The sequence below is a fragment of the Rhea pennata genome, chromosome 1 (genome assembly GCF_028389875.1).
Source record: "Rhea pennata isolate bPtePen1 chromosome 1, bPtePen1.pri, whole genome shotgun sequence".
In the NCBI taxonomy this organism is placed as follows: domain Eukaryota; kingdom Metazoa; phylum Chordata; class Aves; order Rheiformes; family Rheidae; genus Rhea; species Rhea pennata.
Genome location: NC_084663.1, coordinates 22,715,549 through 22,739,763, shown reverse-complemented (window position 1 = coordinate 22,739,763; position 24,215 = coordinate 22,715,549). Strand labels below are relative to the sequence as shown.

The following is a 24,215-nucleotide window of genomic DNA, read 5'->3' as shown; positions in this document are numbered from 1 at the left end:
GTGTAAAGTTCCACTGAATTTAATATTTGAAAAGGTTTTCTCACTAGGTATGCTTTTGTAGCTATTTAGAAAATGTTCCCAGTGTGTCAGAAGATGGAGGAGGAAAAGAAAATAATTTTCAATAGTAAAACACAAGTAACAAGCAACATCTCTGAAGAGCACAAAAAGCTTCTACTCCTTTTTTTTCTGTGCAGATGGACTGACTTACTTTACAATCAAAAAAAGTCAAAATATGAAAATCTGAGGAAAATGGAAGAGTGAAAAGGGGAGAGAGGAACTGCAGAATAGCACTGGGATATATTTAATCCCAATAGAAAAAAGCAGCATAATATATACAGGCAACAACAGTTTAAGACACCCAGGGCCCTGTGTAAAACACCCGTCTGTGCATGAAAGGAGGAGAAGTCAGGCACAGTAAGTTTGCTATTTCAGTGCATTGGCATTCAGTGCGTTCATGCATTTCAGTGCTGTGGCATGTGCAGATTAGGTCTGCTACATCCTGCTCCAGACATTTGTGTACTGGTTGTGTCTTCATACATATGAAATACTTTATGCATAGGTACCAGTGACCAAGGTTCAGCCATTCTCCATTTGTATTTGCCCTGTCTTCAGCTTCAGCCTGCCCTCTCCACGGCAATATACACATTCCCTAACAAAGTGTTATTCTCTGGAAAAACACTCCATTTTCAGAAACCAAGAAACAGTTGACAGAGCTGCGCAGAGCTTATGTCCTTCTCTCATACCATACCTCCCCCATGTCCCACTGGGACATACACACACTGCCTTATCTGATACAGAACATCGTGAAGGAAGGCTCAGTCTCCCTACCATCACCACAGCTGCGCTCAAGCTCAAAAGCATTTCATGAAGAAAGTATGATCTGCCCTGCACCTGGAGAGATTCCAGCAGCTGCAACGCTACAGAAAGGTTTGGAGTAAACTCCTATATGGGAAAAGGACATTAAAGGTGCAAAACTATGAGAAACATTTGGCCATTGATCAGCTTTTCAGGTGTTGTCTGTTTATTGGTAAACAAAGCACTAATGTTCTAGAGATCACCTTTAATCATCTGTATGGCTGCTAGATTCAGGTCTGTTTTCTAGAAGCTAAAGGGCAATGCTGTCTAAGACAGAAATCCGGGGGCGATCCCCACATGGGACATCTTAAATTGAATTGCTGCTATCACAGCATTGTTACACTTTTCTCCAAGTTGCATCTCCCAGCTTGGCAAGCCAGGCCTGACTTGGGCATAGTGACAACATGATATAAAATAAAAGCCAACAGATTCTGTCCATTTTTGAACACAGCATAATGAAATGCTGCTTATGGCGAGAAAATACAGTCAGCCTAGACTCCTCAAACAGAAGCCGTGAAATGAAAAAAGCAAGGATCTAACCAAAGCAAGCGTAGTACAAGGGTATGTAAACAGAGTTACCCAGAAGAGTTATAAATTCTGAAAACAGCCAAGATCTTATCCTAAAAGTTAACTTAGAACTTATTCTCACATCTAATCAGAAAGAAGCCCAGCTTTAGTTGGGCCAGCTTTAGCTAAAGTGCTAAATCTAGTGGATAGCAAAGTGGAAGAGAAGAAAATATTTTACTTACACCACAATTCCCTGGACCCATTGAGCACATTCTCACTCTTTTCAGAACATCTGTCAAAATCTCTCTTCAAGTCTCAAAGATTTCTTCAGGTACTTCTGTCTAAAAAGCCAGGATCATCCTTTCAGAAAATGAAATAGTAGAAAGGGACTCAAGTGACCCACTCAAAATAAGTTGTCCCAGAGAGGATATGACTGAAGAAAAGCTGTAAACAGATTTCCAGAGTGGGGCTTGTCACTGTTCTATGAAAGATGGATAGTCTACTTTCTCAAAAAGGTAACCTGTTCATCACCGGAAAAGGCATGTACTTGGAGAGTTACAGTGGAGTTCAAGCATAAATTCATCCCTATTTTTCCACTGGATTATTTCACAGCAACTCTATACAGAGATGAGAATTCTCACCAGCATTTCTCAGACCAAGTAGGAGCAGCAGCAGATACCTATTTGTAGATAATTAATGAATACAAGAGATAAGTTCAATGAATATATTTCTTGTTGCAGGCTGTTAATCAGTGAAAGAAGTAGGAAAAAGGCTTAATATTATTCTGTTGAAGGCCAAAATGGACAAAATGCTTCCTTTCTAGTAAGACTGTATATATGACAGGAAAATACATGGAATTTCTATTTTCTTTTTACCACAAGGATTACAAAGTTCACTTCCAAATTTGCCTAACCCTTCGTTGTGATACAGCATCAGCATACAATTTTCTTTACTGCATCTCATCAGAAGGATTTTGTTCCATATTGTTATTTGGAATGGTCTTTTTTTTTTGGTCTTTTTTTTTTTTTTTTCCATATTCGTGGCCAAAAGCTCCCTGCCAGCTGTCAGTTTAATTAAATCTTTCTAACAGAGCCCATTGGATATCCAGTTGTGAGGGAATCACTACAGAAGAACAGCTGTTATGGGCCTGACCAAGAGTTCATCTAGCCTGATAGTCCTTTTTCTGGCTATGATCGTAATGGAAGAGTGCAAGTACACAGTAAACATATGTGCTGGCACATTGTCCTGGCCTTCAGTTATCTTCAGCTCAATGGCTTTTTAAGAGAAGGGATCTTTATGTTCATTAAAAGTCCTTGATGGATTCCCCCCCCCCCCCCCCCATTAATACCTCTAGTCATTTTCAAACATGGATAAAAGACAGTTTAGATGTTACAAGAGTTCTCTCAACATCACTATGACATTAAACTTCACAGTACCTAAAGGCTAATTTTCCTTTGACTTTCTCCATTATTTCAATTTTAAGCTCCAAAATCATAGTTTGATTCTGCTAATTCCGTGATAAGGTCTTTCAGTTTTGCATGTACTTTTCAGCTTTATCTTTTGGTTTCACTGGCAATTCCAAGCGTCATTTATACACACCACTTTTTCCTCATTTTATGAACAGATTTGTAAAGTATATTTGGATATTTTTTTATGGAGTTCCTTAGAATATTCAAGTACCTCTAAAACTAGAAGCATATTTTTGTATCCCCATATGTGCGTCTGCAGAGTTTTTTTTCATGGACCCCAGAAAACTGGCCAAGAAAAACAGCATATGCAAGAATCTGAATCTACAGGCATATACATACGTCTCTAAAGGCTACATAGAAGTCTTTTTGAAGTAACAGGTTCTACAGTTTCTAGGACAACTTGAATCAAGGCATTACATATATCTGACAAGCAATTTGATGTTCTCAAATTGAGAAATATTCTTTTTTTATGAATGATTCAAAATACTAATTACAGAATAATCCTCAATATCCTTTCTTTGCAGCTTATTAAAAATGACCTGAGTTGATTCTATACTTACATATTGAAGAGCTTCATATTATATATTCATGTATGGTGATTCCCTACATCTATTTCTGTTTATAAATATCCAATAATTGCACTGCTTTAATGTAGAGTTCCCATATGAGATACTGAAGAAAACATTTTCCATGTAAATCTGAAATAACTGTACTTATACCAGTCAACTGAAGATGACAATTAGTTAGCAATCTGAGTTCCAGGATTACCAAATTCATTAAGTTCATTACTAGTAGTGCTATTTCACACTACACAGCTCCCCCTGAAGTCACCAAATGGGCTTCATTTTTCATAATTTTGAGTTTCCATTAGATATTCATAGGAAAAATGAGAATAAATAACACTATACTAGATAGAACAAAAACAATTTCATAGGGTAGTAAACTTTCATACTCCGAGGCATAACCCAAACAGTAATTCATAGGGTTACACAGAAGCCTTGCTCTGTGTATAAATGTATATAAATATATATACTGTCAAGGTATTTCAAAGGGTACACAATTAAATACTAAGCATCTTCCACCAAAGCATCTCTTCAGTCAGAAGCAGGTACTGGGCTATATATGCAGCATCCCAATTTCTTTGCCTGGATCTTCAATGCCCCATGAAACTGCCTCCTTGATGATCATCCTTGCTACAAGTGACCAGCCTTCTACAGGTCCCTCAGTCCAGACTGCTATCAGTATTGTTCGCATCGTCAGACATCAACTGCATGAACTAATCGTATTATTTAGGAGTTAAATAGCATCTTCAAGCAATTTTACTTCTCCATATTACTTTATTCTATTTCCTACTCCTTTTCTTCTTGAAGAGAAATGAAATCACCATTTTCTCAAGCAAGCAAAGCAAATTTTCCCTGTATTACTTGCATACCATGCATGCCACCCTGAAATACACCTACTTTTGAAAGCATAAATTATCATCTTCCCTCATTTGCACATGCACTTTTTTAGTTGTACCCTTGTATTCAAAGCACAGATATGTGCACTGTCTAAAACTGTATTGATTAACTTTTTCTAAGGCTTGCATTAAATGAAGATAATGTAAATCATTTTTAAATGTAGCAAGGTTAAACTTATGTACTATTATCTAACTTGTTCTTAATGTATCTTCCTGTATTTTTCTAAAGCATAAAATTCTTCATCCACTGCAGCCACTGATCAAAGGGTCTTTACAGACCCTTTTCAAAATTATTCTTAAGTATGATGATTGTCTTTTAATTCAAAGGTGTTTCTCATTTCCTTCAGTATAATTTACAGCGCATATATCTTATCATTTAACATCATTAGATCTTTGCACCAATTCGTAAGTGAATTTATGTTACAAAATTCCTTGTCTATAACTCTCTTCTTTGGACTGTTTTTCACTCTGGCAATCAGCTCAACTTGGGACAAGCGCTCAGATAATACAGTGATGAAATCATCACAGGAAGGGAATTAAAATAAAGTAGACAGAAAATGATTCAAAGCTTCAGCAGGAATCTAAAGTGACTGCGTGCAGTAATCCTTTTCACTCAACACAATGCAAAAAAGTTACCCAGACCTGAAGCAAAATACAGTGAAATATGAAGATACAGCCATTAGAGGTGCAAATATCCAGCCCTGCAGCCTGTTGTTCCTCCCCTTTTCCCAGTGAAAAAAAGCTAGAGCAAGTAAGTCTGTCCAATTTTAAATGTAAACATAAAGGCTCAGAATTTGTTTTCACAGAATCACAGAATGGTTGAGGTTGGAAGGGACCACTGAGATTATCTAGTCCAGCCCCCCTGCTCAAGCAGGATCACCTAGAACATGTTGCACAGGATTGTGTCCAGGCAAGTTTTTAATATCTCCTTGCTCCCTTCTACTAGGCAGGCAGCGACCACTTGGGCTGGTTTCTCAGCCGGGTTAGCGGGCTGCAGGCTGTATTGTGTGTTGCTCCTACACCAAAAGGAACTTGCACCCACTCACCCTGAGGAGACAAATGCAAAGCCATTAACTTCCAGTGAAACATGGCACAAGGACAGCTAGATTTAGGGAGTGACAACCATGCACCAGCCTCCTCCTTGAGTCTGGTGAAGGAGCAGGTTCGTATCACAGCAGCAGGAGACCTGCCTCTGCAAAGATCCAGAAAACCCACCTTGTCCAGAGTTAATGTCAGAGACTGTGTGTCTGCAGCCCCCTGTTTTCTTCTGCTGACCCTTCTCGTAATTGCTCTGAGAGAAGGGGTACAAAAAGTTTACTTTAACAAGTACCACAGCATAAACGACTGGATAACTTATAATAGAGAGCTTTCCTCTGGCAGTTTTGTCTGCCTGTTAAGAGAAAATAATCACATAAATGCTACTCTGAAACAGAAATGTATATCTAATTAAACACAATTCTTCCATGGTGTCAAAGTGAACTATTCTTGAAGAATGAACCAAAATACTGAATTCTGAAATACACTCATGTTTTACATACCTAACTACTTATTATTACCTAGTTGCTACCTGATGATATATAATCTGTAAATATAGCTCCGTGTAGTTAGGGCCATACTCCACCATCTGGATTTCAACTGTAGTGTATATTAAAAAATAAGAGCAAACCTTTCTCATAGAGCTATACTTTAAAGAAAAGAGGTTCAAGGCAAAATACTCTAAGGCACTTCTTTAGGTCCACCATAGCTTAGAACAGCTAATGATAATATGAAAAATGGTCTCCCAGTACAATGAGAAATTATAAATGAAAGAGAAGTCATTTGGTGGTGGTTTTTGTTTCCTTGGCTTTTTTTAACTGAAAATCCAATATTGGCCAGCTGATGCTAGGTGAAAGGGAAGCATGAGAACATATTCAGACATCTCTTATTTCTGAATTCATCTTTGGGATAGCTCACATTTTCTGTTTCTTTTGCATTTACTTACTGCATGATAACTATATCTATCCAAAGAACTATATCAACACTAGAAGCTTATTTTATCTAAGATCAGGCGCCTTGTCTTGTTATGTAGGTGGAAAGGGAGATAAGTTTCTCCTTCTTCCTCAAGATGAGTAGGTGTGTGGAAAAATGCCATGTGAATCAAACTTATCTTTGATTCATCATTTTAACATTCACATCATACAAAATTATTTAAGCTTAGCAACTCTTCTTTTTCTACGGAATTTATGAGAATATACAATATACAAAGTGAAAGACTAGAACCCAAGGAGTCCACTGGTTTAAGAGCCATTTTATCTCTGCATTTGCTCCACAAAAAAATAATTATCGTGGGCGATATGTAAAACAATTTAATTCAGTCTTAATTTAAGTTTGATTTTGACATACTGATAAGAGGGGAAACTCCAGTACAGTAGCTGCACTTCTAAAGACTGGTGGTAATGTGGGTGATACTCTGCTCATTTACAAGAGTTTTTATAGTAATTGACTCGTGTATGCCTTATTTTAATAACACATAGTTAGCTAATTCCTATCACAACCTAATCCTCATAAATGCCTGCTCAAACCACTTAGAATCCTCTTCTTTGAAATACCTGTGACAAATCATAGACCAACCAGCTGAGCTCAGTTCTACTGTGAATGTTCTTTGTTAATCCACCTGTGTTTTCTACTCTTCCTTACATATTTCGCAGGCAAGTTAAAGCCAAAGGTTTTGTTTACACAGAACCCCCCACAGTATTTCTTGTAGAGCATCTAAGCATACAATAGAAATGCATTGCATCATTCCTTCAGAGGTCCACAGTGGTATTGTCATAAACCTCAAATTTGCTTCCTTATTCTATGTTTTCCTAACATGTGAGCGAGCAGGCATTAGAGGCATCAGTGAGATTCTGTATGTTTTAAAATAATGTGCACACACGTTCCCTGTTGAATGGGTCTTAAATCTGCTACATTTTTTTTTCAGGCCACTGTCTCAAGATGACTTGCAGTACAAAAAAATTCCTGCAGTGGCTTTATCAAGTTGAAATTCTGCAGGGTCTGACATAAGCAAAATGCTACTTCTCATTTTGTCACATGCAACCTATATCTGCTAATAACACTGTATTTCATTCTCTTGACATGCAAAGCCAGTTGGGTGAATGATCTGTGGGGAAAAAAGTAGTTTTACAGTCTCATCCCAGTCAAAAGATTTAAGATGTTCTCCTAGCTGTGGCATATGCAACTGTAGAAAATCATAACCTCTCCCTCTTGCATCTGTAAAAAGCAATATTTCTTATTTCATATATAGACCAAGTAGGGTAAGTTTGCTGATTTCTGGTGCTGCTGGAGTGAAATTCTGAGAAATATAAAGAAAGAAAAAAGCAGTCACATGCAAAATTACCTTATTTAGTAAAGAAAAATATTTTCCCAGGCTTATTCCATCCCATCATAAAAACTACAGAGTCACTGCTATGCTCCAGCTACCTGGAATTACTAAATAAATGGACTAATAGAAGAGGGTTGAGGGTGGCCTTGCATCACCTGAGCACTGCAAAGTAGCTGGGACATACTGGTTATCTGGGCTGGATTTCAGAGGATTTCTGCTTCTCTATTCATATAACAAATTCAGCCAAACCTATTATTACTTTTCTTTATCCATGGTTCATCTAACATGGGCTTTTCTGCTTTCCCTCTCTGTGTTAGTACTTCAAGGTGTGAATGCCTTTTCTGCATGTTTCTGCCATGTGAAATAAATGATTTACCTCATTAACATGCTATTTCTTTTCAGATTTCGTTTTCCCTATAGCTAGTACTGTTTATTTTACTTTTTTCCTTCCTTTCTTTCTTTCTTTTCTTTTTTTTTTTTTTTTTTTTTTTTTTTTGGGTGACATTCTGTGATGTGTTTTGGAGTGCAGTTTATACGAAAGATGCTGTACAAAAGACTAAGTATAACCTGATTTCCTTCTACCAAAGAAAGAGAGTTCTCTAGGCAAGAGTTATATCCATTATTGTACTCATTCAGGAGGCTGGATGATGAAAAAGTCAGAATAGCTAGTGAGACTGCATTTTGTATTATTGCTTTTCTGGAAGGGCAGAGAGAATACAATGGGAAATACTGTTTTGTTTGCACTGTCATTAATTTTTGTGTTGCAGAAAAAGTAACACTGAGCAGATGCATCTTTTTTTTTTTTCCTAAACTGAAGTGTTTTCTCTTGCTAATTAATTGGAGACTTATTCAAAACTAGCTCAGCAATATGAAATTGACCTTTGAAGATCAAAGCGATAAGGCAGATGGGGCTAAATACTGCTCCCCTTGTGCATGCAAAACTCTCACACGTTTCAGATGAGTTCTGTGTCTGGATTTAGACTGAGAGCATCTCCTTGCCAAATGATCATCATACACCATGAAAAACAGCCCCTGAGACACTCAGTTTGTACACCCAGATCTTTCATATTCCACTTTATTCTCCCTCCCCCCTCCCCCCCGCAGAGCCTACCCCTACCATTTTTCTTGGTTTATTTTGGAAAAGCTTTGTCCCAACCCCCCTACCCCTTCCTCAGTCATCCCACTTTTCTTTAGCACAGTTGGCAAGATTCTTGCAACACTCACAAAATCCTAGGTGCGAGAACACTAGCACTGCATAATTTAAGAGAGCCTCCTCATTACACTACCTCTTCATTTCAATTGTTTGAAATTCTGCTACACCTTAAGGCATACACAGAAACCAAACCATGATCTAAGTGTGTGTACATTATATTACTATTTATTGAATGAAACTGCTTAATATCAACATCCAGAGGGTTAAACTAATAAATTAGAATCAAACTAACACTTTTCTTTAGGAAAATACCTTACAAATTAAACTGAAAATGTACAACATACAATACACTTACAAATTACACAGTTTTATACTGCATACATATAGATTATATAAAAAAAATTTCACTACAATAAATACTACTTCTTCTGCTGTGGGGATCATTTTATCAAATTTTTTTAAATACTTTCTAAACTTAAAATAAATCTCAACAGTATTAGGAGGTGAAAATTATAAGACTTCAATATCACTATCAATATCCAAAAGCATGTTAGAGATTTGTGTGTTCTAAGTGTTTGATTCCCTTTACACTAACACATTTGCATTTTATGGTGGTTAACTATTCAGGCACAGGATAAATCCATTCTAGTCATTTTGAAGTTTATAAAAATCTAGCGCTCTGATGTTGTCATAACAGCTAAACGACGCAGATGCAAAACGTTCTAGCTCCCTACTATTTCTTCAAAGCCAGTGATTACTGCAGGTCAGCTGCATACACAGAGGGCTGTACTGGACTAATCACACTCAGGGAAGTCAGGGAAGAAGAAGTGATTTAAGCTTCAGGCAAAACCTTGCACTGATAACATTTCGGTAGTACAGGAGTAGAACTTGTGTGGTGTCAATCAACACAGTTTCTTGATCATCAGCTAACCTACATTTGATAACACTATTGTGAGTATAGTGCAACAACCTTTTTAGCCTAGTTTCTGATGGAATTAAAGGTAACGCAATCTTACTGTATGCCTGCCTTCTTATTACTGGTTAACAGACTAAAAAGAATTCAATGAAATTGAATTGTTTAGCTTAGAGAAGAGAAGGCTCAGGGGGATGTTATCAATGTGTATAAATATCTGAAGGCAGGGTGTAAAGAAGATCAATCCTGACTTTTCCTGTGACAGGATAAGAGGCAATGGGCACAAACTAAAAAACAGGAAGTTCCATCTGTGATTCTGTGAAATTTATCAAGAGATTTTTAAAATAGGAGGCTGGGAGAGGAAGATAGACCTATATTTCATCCATAAAAAATTCCAGGGAATTCATATGTGGGAGTAGGGAGGAAAGAAAAAGTCCTTATAAGGACATGCAGGAAAAGCTTTAATAAGACTTCATATCTTCACTGACATGAAGGTCAATTAATATCATGGTACATACTCTAAAGAAAACAATCTTCATTACTTCTGCTGTTTATTGAACTGTATGTTGTAGCCATGTAGTGATTTGTACTGAACAAAGCTTTTAAAATCTCTAATGGTCTTAGGTTATTGCTGTAGTCCTGGTCTTAATGTTTTAAAACTCCTTGCTGCATGTTGAAAGCTGGGTCCCCTAAAAATCACTTCTCAAACTCTTGGTCATTGATTCTTAAAGATCTTTCAAATTCTCTGTCAGGTCATTACGGACATAAACATAAAAGTAGATATCAAACTATATTCAAATTTTGTAGCCTACCATGCTTTTAAATTGTATAAAAATACTAAGTAACATTAAATAAACAAAAACAGATAAAGAAGGCCTCTCAACAGTGAGAGACACCAGTGCTGCAATTGCCTTTTGTAAGGTGGTGAATGTACCCACCTACAAAAGAGTGGAGTTCTGAGGATCCCTTAATTAATGTTTGTGAAATAGCTCAGCTACCTCTGTCTACAAATTCTGCACAACAGTTTTACAGAAATGATCAAGGTTAAATACTGCACTGAATTGAATGCCCAAAATCCACTCCCACTAGGGAGTCTCTCTCAGCAGTGAGAAGAAAAATATTGTAAGACAAAAGGACTATTTAAATAAATCAGAACATTAACACAGGAAGAAATGACTAGACACAGGCTCTGAATATGCTTAGGCTGGAAATCAGAAGATTCTTAATTAGTGATGAAATAGTCAATATTATTTCAGCAGGTGCAAAGAGAGCAGTAAATCCCAGGGGTTTTAAGAAAGACCTGAGTCAGTTAACAAATGGAATCATACCTCCTGATTGCACTGGTGCCTGGTTTTGTTTCAATCACATTTAGTTATAGAGTTCAGACACATTCTTGGAATTCAAGTCATAATTATGAGTGATAAGCAAGAATTCACAGTACTTCGCTAGAGACCCAGGGGGATGTGCGATACTACAACCAAATGAAGGCCATCTTACCAGCCAGGAGGCTGGACTGTGACCTGGATTCAATTCCCTGTTCTGCTATTTGTCTCTCACGTTTCCTTAGGCACATCACCATACCAGAAGTTTTTCCACTGTAACGAAAGGAAAAACTTAACACCATCAGAGGTAGGTGCAAGGATCAGTGTTGTAAGGATCTTCGATGCTAAAGTAACAAAGATCATATAACATCTACCTTTACAGAGTGATTTTAGTCCAAAATCTCAAATTTTATGGACGCAGGCCGCTCAGCCCTGCTAGCATGCCTAGCTGTTGTATACATTTCAAGCCACGTGACAGAGAGCTGCCAAGAGGGCACAGACTGGCCAAACAGGCAGCTTGCAAAGAGCAGAAAACAGCCAGGGAAGATGCAATGACCATGGTCTGGCCACCTGTGTAGAGCAGAATGGAGCCCTGCACCACACCAGAGCAGCAGCATTAAGTGGGGTACAGGCTGGCGGGCAGCTTCAGACACCTCCCAGCATAAAGAATTGCTCTCCTCTGCCCTCTTGTATCTCCCAGCACAAGAAACAAGACTGGCTCTGAGTCTTTCCTCTTGGCCTCCTGGTTCACCTCCAACCTCCTCTCCTGTTCATGTTAGGTGCAGCCTAGCCTTGGCCGGGCCCCCATCTGTGATCCTCGAAAAAACAAGGGTGTCCTCTGCTCTGGTGAAGCATTGAGTCAGCTCTGGCTGCTCTGTTAAAGAACAACTCGCTACTGCTACTGCTTTCACAGCTGGTTTTTTTGGGGTTTTTTTTTTGTTGTTGTTTTTTGGGTTTTTTTTTTTTTTTTTTTTTTTTTTTTTTTTTTTTGTATGAAGGCTGGCACAGTAGTAATGTGCTGAATATCTGTTTTGGTACTGCCTGCTGGGTGCTATGTGATGACTGCTTCTCCAGAAGAAAATATTAGGATTAATACACAGTTTAGCTGTATTGAACAGTCAGTCAAAATATCAAAAAGCTATATATAAAATAGTATCTCTGTTACTACCTAAAATAGTCTATATTCCACTATGTTTTTCTCACATTTATTTTATTGTAACTTATTCAATTAGGATTTTTTATATATGCATTTTGCATCTGAAGTCATCTTCTTAGCCTAAAATTCATAGATTGGCTCTAGCAATAAACTTCACCTCTTAACAGTACACTCAGATTTCTGTTTATAGAAAGAGAAGTAAAAATATGGGTCCCTATGGGGCATTTCAGAGGATGAGGTTAGTAAGCCAAATGCACTATATTAAATATCATGATCTTTTTTAAAAAAAAACTTATAAATACTTGACAACTGGCAACAAAGGAAGGCCACATAAAATTCAAGAAAATAGACTCAACTCAATAAACATGCTTTCCTGGTGGGTTAGTGGATGGTAGACAACACTGAAGAAAAAATAGCTTAAAAGCAGATCACTATCTGGGCTAATAACAGTTTATACCTATATTGTGCTGGAATTCTAATAAACCCAAATGGAAACCAGAGATAACTCAAATAATCAAAAAATCAATACAGGATTTGGACTGTAAGCCCAAACCTACCAGAAGGTCAAGAGAATGGAAGAGCTCTGCTCTAGCTGAAATTTTCATTTACATCCACATCTTCTGCACATGTGTAATGACACAATCACAGAATCACAGAATGGTTGAGGTTGGAAGAGACCTCTGGAAATCATCTAGTCCAACCTCCCTGCTCAGCAGGGTCACCTACAGCATGTTAGACAGGGTTGCATCCAGGCGGGATTGAACATCTCCAGAGAAGGAGACTCCACAGCCTCTCGGGGCAACCTGGTCCAGTGCTCCGTCACTCTCACGGTGAAGAAATTCCTCCTCACGGTCAGGCGGAACTTCCTGTGCTTCAATTTCTGCCCATTGCCTCTTGTCCTGTCACACGGGACAACTGAAAAGAGTTTGTCCCCATCCCCTTGACACCCTCCCTTCAGGTCCTTGTACACATTGATAAGATCCCCCCTGAGTCTTCTCTTCCCCGGGCTGAAGAGGCCCAGCTCTCGCAGCCGTTCCTCATAGAGCAGGTGCTCCAGCCCTCTGATCATCTTTGCAGCCCTACGCTGGACTCTCTCCTGTAGCTCCATGTCTCTCTTGTCCTGGGGAGCCCAGAACTGGACACAGTACTTGAGATGAGGCCTCCCCAGGGCTGAGTAGAGGGGCAGGATCACCTCCCTCGACCTGCTGGCAACACTCTTCCCAATGCACCCCAGGATAACACTGGCCTTCTTTGCTACAAAAAATTAAGGAGGCAAATTTTTACAAAAATGCTCACTGGATTGTTTTCCTTTGAAATATGTCCTCCTTTAGAACTTGTTGGAGTAACTCTCACCATAGGATTGCCTTTCATCTATAAATTGAAGCTCAAGTCTGTTAAATGCTATACAATCCTATGATGTTAGCATTTAGAACACTTCACCATCACATTAATTTACTCAAGTTGAAAGAATTCATCATGATGCAGGACTGGTCCCTCTGGGGGCTTGTACCTGGTCAGGCTTTCATGTTTTTTATTGTTTTGCCTTTTTTTTTTTTTTTTTTTTTTTTTGCCTAATCATTTGGGCACTATCATATTTTTATTTTTCTTAAGTAAGCATTTTCTTTGTGATACAAAATTCTGACTAAATTCTTTAATCAGCTTTTGCTCAGAAACTGTTTATTTTCATCTGCATTACAAATGCAGGATTTAAACAATCTATCAACACAGCATAATGCAGCAAGTCATCTTGTCAGTTTGTCCTTTCCTCTCAGGGATGCAACTACTGTATTCTGTACTTCTGAAGAAAGGAAATAATAGGATTAGAAAAACATTGAGGACAAGAGGATGTCAAACAAAAGAAAAGCATGCTGCAGTTCTAAAGCATTCCCATCTAGTATTGGGAATTGTAATCCATTTGTGCTAAAGACTTTGCCTCTGTTCATTATACAAAAAAAAAAAAAAAAAAAAAAAAAAAAAAAAAACTTAAAAGACTCATATACTTTGATACTGCAGTTTGGCCTATAGGGAACCACAATTAAAACATATTTGAGTAAATGAAATTTTAGTCATTATTACACAAACTAAAGTACAGTCAGCCACACAAACATAACATTAGCTAAGGATTACAATATGTGAAACAACTGACAGTATAATTACCTTAATAGGTCTGGTGTTTACCTGGCATATCAACTATTGCTAATACATAATGCCCACTTATTTTAGAAAAGTTATTTTATATACTATGAAAGAAATGCAAAAATGCGGGCCAACAGGAAAAAATAATTTCTATGAGCAGTTGCAACTATTGTAGCTCAGTCTATTATTCAAATAAATAGCCTTCAAGATACAGCACAGAACTCCAAGCAACTGCTCTAAATCCAAATACCTAAAGTTTTCCTTTGTTTCACCAGATGACATCACTAAAAAATGAAACACTATTTAAATATCATAGCAAGTTAAAGTAACATCAGATATACTTTATATTCTATTTTCTCGTCCTTTGGAGACGTGTCGGTTTGGTTTTCATGGTCATCTTTAGTCTTGCCAGTTTCAAGCACTAGATATAAATGTTCACTTAACTCTTACTTCTTATGAACTAGAATGGTATTCTGAAGGGTGCACTTTCTCCGCATATCAAAGTTTACAGGAGAAAGGTGAAAAAATTTTTGTGATCTTGTAGAAGGCCATGTTTTCCATTTAAATTGGACAGCAACCAAGCACAAACCATCCTTAAGGGTATTAGAGTCCTGTCCTTATCACTCTCAAGTCTGTAACTGTGAGTGACTAATGTTTGGCTATTGGTCAGGAAACCATGTAAAAAAGAAAACAAAACTTACTTCCACTGATAATCTGTCAATTCTAAAAGCAACATCAATACCAATTCTGAAACCAACGTTAAGGCTTAGGATATTTTTCCCATGAAGACTAAACAAAAAGTAGTAAAAAATGAAAAACTGAAAAAAAAAACATTTTTTCCTCATAGCATATTTCCTCTACCTACAATAAGTGAGCTGGAAGTCTCATAGAAGGGGATTGTTCTGAAAAGATTTTCAACACAGTAAAAGAGAGACCAATAAGACTCAGGCATCAGTCCCTTTGACACCTAGATCTAATTCAGATGAGAATCCATTATTTCAAATCCAAACACAATGCAGAATATGAACTATTTGATACCCCTTCATTGTTGCAGTTCGCAAAGTCAGCTGTAGTTTACAGAGGTTGTATTTATTGTTCTGCCAGCATTCTCTAGGTCAATGATTGCATGGAAATATCATAATAATATGATATAATAATGTCAAACCTTATTTAGTCCCCAATATTCTTCAGTGCTCATTCAAACAGAGCTTGTGCAATTTTGCATAGTTATATGTACATTTCTATGTATCGAGGTAAATAGAGACAGCAAGATCTGAGATCAAAGCCTTCTCTCTCCCGGGGGAATTGCAGAGCTGGGAATCATCTTCTCTTCCCATGGAGCTTATTTATTCAATAAGAGGTATAGGATCTTCATCCTATTAGAAAACAGTACTTGAGCCATGCCACTGTGGCTGTGAGAACTCCGGAAAATGCTGCTGGAGAACACCATGAATGTCCATCTGCTCTCTGCTGAAAGTCAAATGTTGAGATGTGGAGACAACACAAATGTTCACAGGGAAACGCAAGTTACTGCATCTTTCTGACCCACTTGGCTGCTAGCATTTCTATAAGCTGAAACACTAAAAGTAATTATCATAAAACCAGTATATCTACTAAGTGCAGTAGGATCTATAGTTTCAAAATGTTATGTTATTACAATCAAACCACAGAGAGATTTATCAATAGCATAATTTTCAGCTGTCCATCACAAGACCACTGGACACTACTAGGCCTTTTACAGGATTCCTTAGTGTGGGCATCACATTGAGTGTCCCTTCCTCATTCCTACATATCATGGCTAAAATTATTAACAGCCTTAAGGCTCTACTTTTCAGAGGCATTCAGGCATGTAGCAGCTGCAGTCCCACTGACTAGCAGGGTTACCAATCTGATTGAGCTCTACTTGTTACGACATTCACTGTACTGCTCCACCCCGGATTTTTTCTAGGACCTTTTAGCATTTTCGTGAGAACTAGATCCCTTACTCTAAGTGCATGTCTCCCTGTGCTAACTTTCAGATTATCCCCTGATACCACCAATTATTCCTCTCCTCAAACTAGCCAGGAAAGCTCAGAGAGGCAGGAAAGCTATTCCTTAGTGTAACCATGTAACAATGTAACTATTTAATACATAGAGCAAAATCATTCTTTAATAAAGCATGCAAAATACATAGTGCCAAACATAAATAAACCTTGTAAACATGCTAATGCACCTCCCTGATATCTGTTTAAGCTGTAGCTTGAGTGTTTTCACAATACTTCCATGCATCCTGTGAGTTATTTCTGAACCCTGGAGTCTTTTCAGCCCTGCTCACCTTGACGATATCAATAGCTAAACCAAGCATGCAAAGGTCACTAACTGACAAAACTCTGCCCATCAGTTCCTCTCTCTTTTTACCTGCTGTATTTCATCCCAGGCTTTTCAAGCAATGCTGGAAGTCTATTTATATATGTAAAACTTCTGGCTTTAATCTGTGGTTAGTATTTTTCCACTCTCTTCTTGCAGGTGGATGAAGGAAACCTTAAGTATACTTATTCTTGAACAAAGCACAGTCATTAAATTAAAAGTATTGTCCCCAGGTTGGAGGATACATGTTGGAAACCCTATCAGTAAAGGTAAATAAATATTTACCAAGAAGTATTCATAATACAACAATTTTTATAATGGCTACATAAAAAGTCTCTAATATTGATTGGAATCCGTGTATCATATGCAAGTTCCTGATCATCACATGTACCTACTGATGTCTCTTAGAGCTGCTGCAAGGACAGGCAGCATCTGCAGATGTTGCGAAATATGCATTTATATAACAATATAAATGTATCTACTCTAATTTTAGCTCCTGCCAGGGGAAAATGTTTGCAGCTAAAATACAAAGTTTGAAATCTTTCTAAACAGTTTCTTTGTACTTACTGAATCCACCAACCATCATGACACATGAATATAACCCAAAGGATTTTCCTGTTAATTTGTTCAATATATATTTAGAATATCAAATATGTTCAGTTGAAGCTTAACCAATTTTCTACATTTCTTCTGATTCTTCTGCCACTGCCCTTTAAATGATAATCTCTCTCCTGTGACTGCAGTATTGACTGTATCCTTTCACTATTAATAAACCCATTGAGAAATATCAAGCAGCACAGCAAGATTAGTTTAAGCTCTACCATTTTCCTAACTTCCCCAAACTGAATATTTCCTCAACTACATCAAGGAGAAATTATATAAAGTTCTTCTTATAAATTCAAAAATATTTGTATACGATCTGATTTACTACATGATAGCAGAATAAAGTGGTAGAGGAAGATGGAGTATCCCTAAAGATGGACAATGAACTTCTTGCTTTTTCATTGCTTCAGTTTTTATCATGTTTGGGTTTTTTTCTTGTTTCAACTGGTTGCCATGTGAACTGGCAATACAGCATAGAACCTCCCATACCTGTTAATGTTTTCTCATTTTAAGAAAAGACAGGCCATTTTTAATGTATCTCTGAGAGCAGATTGCATTTCAGACTAGATCTCACACAAAAGAATTCAAAGCATCACAAGCAATTCAACAAAACTGCAAGTTCCATCAGATGGATCAGCCAATATGTTTTAATTCAGGAACTGAACTACTGATTTTATTTCTCTGAACACATAATCATCACAAATAGGACTAACAGCAAGTGCTAACAATGGAATAGCTCCTGAAAATTAGCTTTTGGGTTTTTATTCAGACTTTCTAAGAACTGAGCATTTATGAATGAAAAGCTTGTGTATTTAGTACTCAACCTCTGCACCATCCACGTTATCTTCAAAATCAAGTGTAAAGTAAAATGCATGGGGGTGTAAAAGCATCTGTGATAGAGAAAGAGGAAGGAAGAAAGAAAACTTTGTCTATAAGAAAACATTTAGATTTAATGCCAAAAAGAACAAGATTGCTAAATGTGGTGGGAAGGAACTTTTACATTCCAAACATATGCTGAGACTAATCCTTTCTAGAAAAATTGCCTTAAACTTTAAGTGTATCTGGAGAAGAGTTCTTAGTTGGGGACAAGTCACAGACACTTGTGCTCAATTTCTAAGAGGAGGAAGTGGAAGAACAAGAAGGAGAGGAAACGCTATATTAAGTTAAATTGCAGGAGCCCTTCGACTGCTATTACAAACTGAAGAACATCTTCAGTACTGAAAACCTGCCATTAATCTCTTATTTACATGGAAAGCACATGCTTCTTTTTATCTAAAATACTTACAGTAATGACAGGAGCTGAGACAAATAAACACAATATGTCTGGTTATCAAGAAGTTTAGATTTCTTATCTAAATTTGGATTTGAAGCTGAAATTTGCCTACTGTGAGCAGATCATGCATCTGCTCAGTGAAACTAATCTTCCCATCATTTTTACTGCTAATAACAGTAGTGAAATAACATTTTCTCTTGGCCTAATTTTTAGGAAACATTCATTCTTAATGGTGGGGTTGTACCAGATCCCCCCAAATCATAGATTCTGAAGTCCTAAACCAGATGATGATTGTGAAGTCTAGCAAAAGGCCAGGCACAGACCTGTCAAATTCACTAAAAAATACTTTAAACTCAATTTTTTTCTGAATGAAACATTTGAGTTAAACAAGTAGGCATTTTTTTGATGCAACCATTCTCAGAGAATTCCCAGGAAGGACTGTGTCTTGCTTCATTTCTAATTATATTTGATAAATTCAATAGCTTATATATCAGCTTGTTTCTATGCATGTCTGATCTGAAAGTAAATGACTGAGAGTGGCCATGTTTATCTATAAGCTTTAGTTTATTTTTTAATATTTCTGGAAGCACATGTGATTTGTAACAGGAAATCCTTGTGTTCTTCTCTGAACATCGGCGCTGTGCAGTGGCAAACAGCAAAGTTTCTGTCTTGCTTAATAGGCAAGGCCAAACTGTGACTGTTGAAACACTCTGGGAAAGCAGAAGGCCATGACACTATTCATGCAAGGAAGATATAAAGCCATCTCCGCTTTTGTTCTCAGGGTATTCCATCAGGCAATTTATGGGCCTCATTATAGACGAACATACCCAACACACGCTTACTTCTGCTTCCATCACAACATTAATTCTGGTGATTGGCCCTGAAATCTCCATATGGACAATCATGCAGGCAACCCAGCAATCCAATATAGCACTTGCAAAAGCCAATATAGAAAGGATAAAAATGTAGTAAATCAAGCTTAATCTCATCATTCATTGAAAACCTACATTTTTTCTCACTTTGCTACATGTCCACCTCGCTTGCTCTCTTATTTACATAAAACCCCCACTGATTACGCAGATGATGATAATTAAACTAAATCATTCTATGGGAGAGCGGCCAAAGACAGACAAACCCAAGTCCTACTGTACATATGTCATATAACGGGATATCAATTGAAGTGCCAGATATTGAACACAGAGATTATCTTATTTTAATATATGTACATAGCCTTAAGTTTCTGAATCATAAGGCCACAGCTTATCTACTGATCTACAAGAAACTGATGGATTCTTTGCTGAGGAATAATGTTAATTAAGACTTCTGGAAAAGTGTCCATAATCATCTCAAGTTTTTACTCATCTGTTCTTTTAGTTACACTGATTTTACATGAATAAATATCTCGGCAATGCCAACACCACTGTTGTCATTCCTTAAGAGTCATCACATCTCTACGAATCCACTGACGAAACATGTTGATTCTTGAAATAATTAGAGATTTTCTCCTTATTTTAAGAACACAATCTTCACGAACAGTTGAATGCCACAAGGCCTGTGAACGTGCAAGTCAGGAATGAGAAGAGGTGATCCTGTTGCTCTACTCAGCCCTGGGGAGGCCTCATCTCAAGTACTGAGTCCAGTTCTGGGCTCCCCAGGACAAGAGAGACATGGAGCTACTGGAGAGAGTCCAGCATAGAGCTACAAAGATGATCAGAGGGCTGCAGCACCTGCCCTATGAGGAACGGCTGCGAGAGCTGGGCCTCTTCAGCCTGGGGAAGAGAAGACTCAGGGGGGATCTTATCAATGTGCATAAGTACCTGAAGGGAGGGTGTCAAGGGGATGGGGACAAACTCTTTTCAGTTGTCCCGTGTGACAGGACTAGAGGCAATGGGCAGAAATTGAAGCACAGGAAGTTCTGCCTGACCGTGAGGGGGAATTTCTTCACTGTGAGAGTGACGGAGCACTGGCACAGGTTGCCCCGAGAGGTTGTGGAGTCTCCTTCTCTGGAGATCTTCAAGGCCCGCCTGGATGCAACCCTGTCTACCATGCTGTGGGTGACCCTGCTGAACGGGGAGGTTGGACTAGATGATCTCCAGAGGTCCCTTCCAACCTTACCGATTCTGTGATTCTGTGATTGTATGACTGACTGCCTATTTACCCCTTCTGCTTCGAATGCAAATCTATTCTGCCAGCTGCTCGTGTCATTAGGGTAACATTGTGCCTCTGAAACTATTTGGTTTAAAGTTTAATGGTGCCCTGTTGAATGGCTTCCTACCTCACATTCGCTGAATCAACACTATCGCAAAACAACGACGCCTGCCAGACACAAGGGTGTTTCAATACGTGCTGATCCATCGTGACAGGACACTGAAAGCCCTGTGGCATGTGCAGAAGAGCTTTAAATAGTGCTTAGTTGTTAACTTATTTTAATTAAAACAGCAAATGCACAAGAGAGAAGAAAACAATCTTTCTGTATCACATCACTTTTATTTGCTCCACTTACCAGCACAGGACTGTTTGTGTTCCACTAACAAATTCTATTTTAAAATAATGTTTTCTTCTCTACTTTCATATTTTCCTTTCTTTTGTGCAGAGCAAATCTAAAGGCAAACATCTACTGGCTGCAAATACTACAGAGAATCACTAAATATAGGACAGCATGAAAATATGTTGAATACATTTGTCAGCACTGTATTAAAACAGAGCTGCATAGCAGAAAGATTCCCACATTGCTAATAGATACTGGCTTTATCACCTTTCCCAAGGTGAAAGCACCCACGCAGCTATCATAATCAATGAGGTTTTCACAAATTGGTTCAGGATATTTTATTTATTCTTTCCTCCATAAAATGCATGCTGAAAATATGCTAGTGAAGGTTTCACCACTTTTTTAGTATTATATTATTAGCAGAAAGTTGTTATTTCATTTGAAACTAGAGAGGTCTGAATCTCCCTTGTTTGAAGTGTTGCCAGCCCAGGTGCAGCAAGCATCTCAAATTAATGGGAGCCATGACAAACAGAATGAGTTACCCCGGTGCAAACTTTCCATCAGACATACACCACAGGTAAACAATTGCAGCCTTCCATATTTTCTATGTACTGTGAAGTTATTGCAAATATCATTATGTTTTTGTGTAGCAAGGAACATCAAAGCAGTATATCACATCAGCAGAAAATCCAGAAATAGTATAAGAAATATCTCCACAGACTATTTTCAGCTTTTCCCACAAAAAATACCGAGCAACTGCATTGTAGAGCTAACAAATTACAGCCGTTTGCAGATTTTCTAATCCAGGTTATAGAAACGAACCAATGTTCTTTAATGAGTAGCCTTTCAACTTCACAACAGTTCTGCAGAGCAGAGGAAGGGCACTGAGAATTCCTTCTCAACAAAGAAGCTTTGCTAATGATATACCTTCATCATTGATTTTTTTCTTCATACGTGTCTGAGAGATTCATAGCGCTAGCTGATAATCTATGTCACATCCAGAGCAGGAGAGACAAAAAAAATCTCTTCCTCAGGCTTTATAATAAGCTAGTTATTTTATTCCTTATGGGTAACAGAAACTATACTGTGCATGCCAAGTTGTGATGAGAAGGGTACCAGATATGCTTCAGCACCATGACTGCAAGTGGAGGCAGTACCTGGGATCCACATTTAATCTGCTCTGTTCTACCATTGCTGCTTCTTTAAATCCCCTCCCAGACTCTGGCAGAGTTTAAATGGTCGCCTTAGGCATGTTCTTTAGCCCATGAACAAGGGAGGAGCAGTGCAGGGAAATCCTGTTTCTGATACTTTTCAAACCAGTATCACAGCAGTTAATCCTATTGTGATCTTTTTCTTGGTGCCTCACAGCAAAAAGTTCATGTAGCACTGCCCATCACTAATACCAAAAATCTAACTATGCTTACTTCAGAAATGGCAAATTTTTCATACTGATTTTTGTAAAAAAAATCTTTGCCATTAAGAATACATAATAAAAGAGAACTCATTGGGATTGGTAGTAGAACAGTTTATCTTTTGAATGCCATCTCAATAATAACTGAGTCCTTTAATTAGGGAAACATTCCACACAGAAGATGAGCTGTGTTTAAAAATGTATAAAACTACTCTAGCATCAATAGAAGATTGCATAAAATAATTTATAAGAAATTATAAAACATCTAGAATGTAAAACCAGGATGGGTACAATTCGCCTACTAACAAATTTGGAGATCTCAGCTATTTTTTTTTCTTAAAGTAAATTTGGCTGCTTTTTTCAGGATCCACTTACTTAGCTGGATAGTCCAGTTTGCCTGCTCCTTGACTTCTGTGCGTATGTACTGATTCTCACATTTTCCCAGAAAATAATTTGGCTATGGTGCAAGATACTCTTAGCAATATCAGTTATCACGCAGCCTTCTGGAAGACAGCTGTAGTATCTTAGGTTTGCGGTGGTATCTTTTATCATTAACTGGCCATGCAATCTTCCGGTTTTAGCAGATACTTTGGCTACTGTTCTGTTTTATCACATTTAAGTCAATAATTCTTAAGCCAAATTAGTCATATTTAAAAAGCTAGTACTTATCTGCTAATTCATAAAAACAAGTGACACAAGAAATGCAATATTATATCAACTATCTAACATACAAGACATGGATGCGTTCTCATATTCATGGTGTCTAGACACAAAGTAGTGAGATTACATTGCAGCAAGAAAGATTCAGTTTAGAAATAATAATTAAAAAAAAAAAAGTGTTCTTAGAACCAGGGCAGTTAAAACACTCAGACAGAGTGTTTTAAAAAAAATCTGTGAAACTTTTGTCGTAGATGGTATCTGAGCATGAAAACAAACATTTGACTAGAAGTGAGATAGGTCTTGTCACTCTCACCTTGGGTTAGATTAGCTACATAACTTTTTGTAATGCTTTCTATACAAATCATTCTGGGATGCACAGGAGATGCGGAAAATACAAAGTTCAAAAGCTGGACTAAAAAAAGTTTTATACTAGCATCTAAATTAGTACCTGAACTTATCTGTAGATAGGTTAGAGCTTATAGAGCTTATATAACAGAGCTTATTTCATTCTCTGGACACCAGTTAACAGAAAGCACATCCCCAGGGAACTGATACATCTAAATAAGAGGGTGGGAGAGGGAAGAAGAGAACAATAATATTAAATAAATACAACATTACAATTGACAACAAATTCATCTTCTACTCTTCTTTCCTGGCTAGGATTTAGAAACTGATACAAGTGACATAATTGAGGCAAAACGAAGCAAGTGTAAAAAAAAGTCCCACCAGAAGTGCTACATAACACAACAATCCTTAATGTCCTTATTGTCATTCATAATAACAAGGCCTTATTAAAATATTGGAAACAGCACTGACTCACAGCAAAGTGATGTAGACATGTCTCTTCTAGCCACTGCTTCGATTTGTCCACTGATTATCTTCATACCATACACATTTTGATGTAAAAAACATTTCAAATGTGTTAAGATGAAAAGAACTAAAAGTACATATCCAGGAGGTGGATATGCAGCTTGGAGCAGCTCTGTGCTCCAAGAAGCCAAAAGCTCCACAGCACCAGGGCAGCAAACAGGTAGCCTGCTTCAGCTACAACTGGTTCAGCTGAGGAGATCACCATCTACAGTCATCTCCTACGTGCTCCTCAT

The 24,215-nt window shown here is 37.7% G+C and overlaps 1 protein-coding gene across 1 annotated transcript in view; it reads right to left on the bottom strand.

Moving 5' to 3' along the window:
- Positions 1 to 24,215, bottom strand: part of GRM8 (glutamate metabotropic receptor 8) — a 343,040-nt gene that overhangs the window by 209,887 nt on the left and 108,938 nt on the right. The window lies entirely within an intron of this gene.